This window comes from Chaetura pelagica, unplaced genomic scaffold (assembly GCF_000747805.2).
Source record: "Chaetura pelagica isolate M959 unplaced genomic scaffold, ChaPel_1.0 scaffold662, whole genome shotgun sequence".
In the NCBI taxonomy this organism is placed as follows: Eukaryota; Metazoa; Chordata; class Aves; order Apodiformes; family Apodidae; genus Chaetura; species Chaetura pelagica.
Window position 1 is genome coordinate 81,514 of NW_009952266.1, and position 6,207 is coordinate 87,720.

General features: G+C 47.4%; 1 protein-coding gene across 1 annotated transcript in view; it reads left to right on the plus strand.

Moving 5' to 3' along the window:
* PCDHAC2 (protocadherin alpha subfamily C, 2) overlaps positions 1-6,207 on the plus strand; it is a gene marked incomplete at its 5' end in the record, with an annotated part of 54,764 nt that overhangs the window by 26,422 nt on the left and 22,135 nt on the right. The window lies entirely within an intron of this gene.

Below are 6,207 nucleotides of genomic sequence, written 5' to 3' on the forward strand. Positions count from 1 at the left end.
GGACAAGCTCTTGTCACTTGTGCCCTGGGACAGGACGAGGGGCAATGGATTCCAACTGGAGCCCAGGAAGTTCCACCTCAACATGAGGAAGAACTTCTTTGCTGTGAGGGTGCCAGAGCCCTGGGACAGGCTGCCCAGAGAGGTTGTGGAGTCTCCTTCTCTGGAGACTTTCCAGCCCTGTCTGGATGCCTTTCTGAGTGACCTGCCCTAGTTTTGGTCCTGCTGTGGCAGGGGGGTTGGACTGGATGATCTTCAGAGGTCCCTTCCAACCCCTGACATTCTGTGATTCTGAGATTTCCAAGGATCTTTACACATGAAGCACATCTCAGGATCTGAATGTGGCAAAGATATTCTCCTCCCTCCTGCTCTTAGTTCTTCACTAGCTCATGCTGTGTTACTTTGCCACGCTCCTCTGTGCTCCCAGGAGCAAGAGGCTGTCATTGTAGTGCTAAATCAACTCATGCCTATAGTGGTGTTTAAGTGGTCATAATTAATAACTACAGCAACTGAATACTTTGTCTTCAGTGTTCACCAGACCATTTCAAACTGCTCCCATTGTCATCTCAGACAGGCTGACATAGTAAAGAGTGTTCTTTCTAAATGCCTGGAGTCAAATATATCCAGTCATATCTAGAGGATAAACTGGCAGAAGGAAGTTCCCTGCAGCTGTGGCACACACAGACCATCAGTGGGAGGAGTGTGGTAGCACCATGGTGCTCCTCAGGCTTCCAGGGGAGTTGTGCTCTCTAGTTATCCTGCATAATGTCTTTTCTTCATGGTGAAAATCACCTGTTCTTGGTAGCTAATTGATGCCAAGTAGGTAGCAGTCTGCCCCAGATGTGGCTGGGAAAGGAAGAATTACAATCAGTGTCAGATCATCTGCCTTAGTTATGCCCAGACATCCCTGCACTTGGGAGAAAGAAAGCCCTGTGAGCAGCATCACCTTTTGCTTTTAATTGGGCTTGTTTCCTCTGGGGCAAGAAAGGTCACAGAGTTTCCCAGGGACCAGCCAGGCCCACTCTGGACCCTGAATTCCCCCTCTGGAGAGTGTGGGTGCAGTTATAGAGTAAAACTACTCCCGGCAGTGAGGCTGGGAGACAGAACAAAGCCCATTTCTGTTCTGTGCTGTCCATGAGTGTATCCACCTCAGCATGGAGACTTCCCAGCTGCAGCTGGAATCTAGAAAACCAGTTAATGAGAAAAAAAACCTACTTACTCCTGGGCCAACAGGCAAAATAATGGAAAATAATGGAAAATAATGACCTGAGCCAGTTCCCCACTGACAGTTTATCCCGTCAGGGAAAACACTGTCACAACTGGGACCAACTGGGCCTGACAGGGAGGCCAGTGGGTCACACCAACTAAATCCATGCAGGTCACCCACCTTCTGATCTTTTCTGGGGCACGTTGGATAGGCAGCAGGGATGGAGCTCAAAGCATTTCTGTTGGCTTTGTAGCTGTTCTCAGTGGAAAACAGATTCCCAGCCATGAGTAGCAATGTTGTGGTTGTTTATTTCCTGATATGTTTTTATTAGTCGTCAAATGATGTGTCAGCTATAAATTTAAAAGCTTAATCTTCATCAAAGTTTACAATTAACCTCCTTCTTGCCTGGTGTTTTTACCATTCCCAGATTGTAACAGACATTGGGTAACCTACATCTGGCTGCTTTATAGCTATGATGTGAGGTCAGCCCAGCCTGGAGATCCTTGATGATAACTTCACTTTAATCTGCATATTCTCCTTTTCTATTTGTTCTTTTCTCCTGCTTAATTTGAATTAAATACTAGTTTAAAATCTCTTCACAGTTCCCTCATAGGGAGTAAAAAATCATCAGAGAGTGGAGCTAAAAGTAAAATGTAGGTGTTTCTTCCTCTTCATGCTGATCCTCCAGGCAGCCTTAGACTGAGCTCCACTTGTGATGGAAGGAGAGAAAGAGGCAATTAAAGAGCTTGAAGTATCTCTTTAAGAAGAGCTGCAGCAACCCTGTGATAACGAGTGCTCAGTACAAAATTGCTGCCAAGTTGGCCTGTGGAGTTGCTAGGAGACCAGAATAAAAATCCCTGATTCCATGAGCAGGACAGATTTTTGCTGCTATTCCTTTTTTTTTTTTTTTCTTTTTTTGGTGACGGTTAAGCCAGGTTGTGGAGGAGGGAGGGAGGGAGGAGAGAGAGGCTGCACAAAGCAGAGTTGGGAGGAAATATTTCTGCCCTGGTATCTGTAGTTCTACCTGTGTTACAGACTTACTGCAAGTAAGCTTAATTTTTAAAAACGAGTTTATTTTTGAATTCAGGCCAATGGGATAGTTCCCTGTTCTTACCCAGCTTATATTCCAAGCAACATGGAGGCAGCTGGCAGGGAAGGTAGTGATGCTTGTAGCAGAGAAGAGCCTGCATTTCAGGGAGGTTATGTGGCCTAAAGAGATGGGTTGTGTGTTGTTCCATATCAGCTTCTATCAGTCTGACTCTGGGCTTCCTGGTTCTTGGTCACAGAATTCCAGACTGGTTTGGGTTGGAAGGGACCTTAAAGATCATCTAGTTCTACTCCTCCCCCTGCCATGGGCAGGGACACCTCCCACCAGCCCAGGCTGCTCCAAGCCCCATCCAACCTGCCCTTCAACACTGCCAGGGATGGGGCAGCCACAGCTTCCCTGGGCAACCTGGGCCAGGCTCTCACCACCCAGTTTCTTTCAGTTCTTGCCAGTCCTCTCTCAGATCAGCACTGTTTCTCCTCTGCCTACAGAGTGATCTGGTTCATGGAGCTGATCTGCCTGATGAGGTTTGTGTGAGCTTATTTTTCAACTCAACTAGCTGCTGCTGAGAACTAATACTGACACAAAAAGGTGATGGGCTTCCACAGACTTCATGGGTGGAATGGGAAGAGTCACAGAGATGATCTGAGGGCTGGAGCTGCTCTGCTCTGGAGACAGGCTGGGAGCTAGGGTGTTCAGCCTGGAGAAGAGAAGGCTCCAGGGAGACCTTAGAGCAGCTTCCAGTGCCTGAAGGGGCTCCAGGAAAGCTGGGGAGGGGCTTGGGATAAGGGTAGGGAGTGATAGGACAAGGGGTAATGTTTTTAAACTGAAAGAGGGCAGATTTAAGTTAGGTATTAGGAAGAAACCCTTCACCATGAGGGTAGGAAGGCACTGGAACAGGTTGCTTAGGGAGGCTGTGGCTGCCCCCTCCCTGGAGGTGTTCAAGGGCAGGTTGGATGAGGTTTGTGCAGCCTGGTCTGGTGGGAGGTGTGAGATTGGAACCTGATGGTCTTTAAGATCCCTTCCAACCTTCACCATTCTGTGCTTCTGTTCTGTGATTCTATGAACTGCATCTTCAGGATAAAGGACTGTTGTGCTTGTAGAGTAACAACATTGTGAAAAAAAAAGGTGTCAGAAAGAGGAAACAAGAAATGATCTTGTGGAGTTACTCATAGCAGGTAATGAAAAGGAAGATAAGGACTTTTGTTATCTGGATGAGAACACAGACAATGAAAGAGATGCAATGTCCAGGAATAATGAAGCATTTGATAAGAGGTTTCTGAAATAAAGAGAATGAATTCTGCTAAAGCATGTTATTTTGAAGTATGTTTATGAAGTACAATATTAAATAGATAGCTGCATAAAGAACATGGAACTCTAGCACTGGAGAATACTGATTTGTGAAATTAGGGATGAGACACAGGTTACAGCTGCTCTGTAACAATGGCCCAGGCTGTGCTCAACGTGCCTGGCTCCTCCAGGCTGCAGTAACTTGTACAAAGACTGAACGTTTCTCCCCTTTGTGCTCCCTGGTTTGCTCATGCAGAGCCTCAGGTTTGGGCAAATGTTGCGATGGCCAGTGAATCTGGCTTTGGGCTCACCCAAAAAAACCCCAGAATATCAAAAAATCCCAGATGCAACACCAGGGAAATGCTCAGGTGTGTAGGAGATGGAGCAATGTTTGGCAGGTGTGAACACAAGGCAGGTGTGCCAGCTCAACCTGTTGAGCTGGTGAGAAACTAAGATCCAGAGAAAAAGTAGAGAGTGGGATTTTGGTTTGACTTTGGTTTGACAGAGCCCTGGGCCAGGCTGCCCAGAGAGGCTGTGGAGTCTCCTTCTCTGGAGACATTCCAACCCCCCTGGATCCTGTGTGATGTGCTCTGGGTGCCCCTGCTCTGGCAGGGGGGGTGGACTGGGAGATCTTTCCAGGTCCCTTCCAACCCCTGGGATTCTGGGATTCTGTGCTTCAGTCACCTGTGGTATAAATTATAGTATCCCAGTTGGTCACACAAACTTGTGAGCTCAAGTAAATTCTGGTGGAGAGAAATGCTCTTGTTACATTTGTCACTTCCTAGAGCAGGGAGCTCAATATCAGCTGAGTCACATTCCCTAAGTTCTTTTTTCACTATTATCTGAGTAGCTGTCATGACCCCCAGAAGTGCTGAAATCTGTGTTGTAGATGGAGGCCAAAAACCACAGAGCCATGACTTCTGAAACCTTCAAGGGCAGGTTGGACAGGACTCTGGACAATGTGATCTAGTTGAATATGTCAGTGCCCATTGCAGGGTGGTTGGACTAGGTGAGCTTGAAAGGTCCCTTCCAACCCAAACCATCCTGTGATTCTGTGTTCTCAGTTGAAACCATGACCTTTGCTCCCTGCTGGGAAAGACAACCAGTGACCCTGTGTTTGGAAACAGGTTTGCTCCAAGACTCGATACTGCAGCCATCCAGCCTAGGAGAATCTGGGAACAAGGATCCACCTGGTGATACAGAAACTTAAAGGGAGATGAGACCTAGACCCTGTCATTCCCAGGAGATACATTAGGCAGGAGCTGCAGGCATTCAGCTGCCCCTGGGCAACCAGTCTGTCTGATCAGTGACCAGTTCCCTTTCAGATGGGTTGTCCTGCCAGCTGCAGTCAAATCAGCAACACTGAGAAGCAGCAGGATTGGCTGGAGCAAATGCTGGTGTTCAGTAACAGCTATAGAATGGTGGGTGGGCAATTGCAGGTTGTAGAGAAGAAACCCACTGACCCTGGGGCACCACTGCTTGGAGTTTGTCATGGCGTGAAGTGTGAGCCTTGCACGTGGTTGTAGTGTTGCACGAGCATATTCACAAGAAGAGAGGAGGGAGAGCTCACCCTGTGGCTTCTTCTGCCCTTCCCACCCCCTTCTAAGAACATGTTCCTAAGAGGCAGCTGAAGACAAAACCAAATCCACTGTGAGATCCATGAAACTGTGGAAATGCAGATGTCCATCAGATGGGGTAACACCTCTGTGGAAAGAACAGAGGCCATGAAGAAAAGAAATGGTTAGAGCCACTAAAATGAGCAACATGGAAATCATTATTTGAAACCTGCCAGGCAAACTGAAAAACCAGCCTTGCCAACTCATTGCAGTAAACACCAGCTCTTTCCATCATCTGAGGACAAATTGCTCTGCCCAAGGCAGCCTTTGCTGACTCTGGTGGAAGGGCTGGGCTCTGCCACCCCCAGGGAGAGGTCTCCTCAGAGGAGCTGGCTGCCTTTGGTGAGCATTTCTGGGAGTAAATGCTCGAGGGTGTTAGAAAGATGCTTTAGTGTTGCTAGAAGCAGACTCCAAGGAGCTGGGTGGCTCCCGTGTGGTGAAATGGCACTGAATTACCATGGAGGTGGAAAAGAAAGCAAGCCTGGAGATAAATCCCCAAGTCATACCCTAGAAAAACCTTTTTCTCCTGACTGTAGGAAAGATGGAGCCAACTAGTTCCCCTTCATTGCAAACTCAGCTTTCCAGATGAAACCTGCCCCAAGACAGGGGAATTTGGCCAGGCAGGCAAACTGAAAATGAATGAAGCAGAAGAAATCTGAATAATGCCAGACTTCTCAAACCTGCAGCATTCTTCCTCAGGAGGCTAAGAGCCTGAATGGAAAAGCCCAGAGCAAGGGACAGGAAGGGAATAAGCAGTTTATAGTGTCCCCAGCTGCCTTTCCAAATCCTGTCCTTTCCTATCAGTGCCCAGGAAGCCCTTCAGATTGTTGATTTCCAATAATGCAGCAAGACCTGAAACAGTTAAAACAACTCCATCACTCAGAGTTCCTGCCTGTGTCCTCTCCTTCCTACACTATTAACCCTTTAAGGTGCAGGTTTTTTAACAATTTCTCAGTATAGAGGAGATCCTTGTGCACTGATCCTTCACTTCAGTGCAATTATCCATCTACGTGGCCACACATTTTTTTTCTGTAACCCACACACACGTGTTA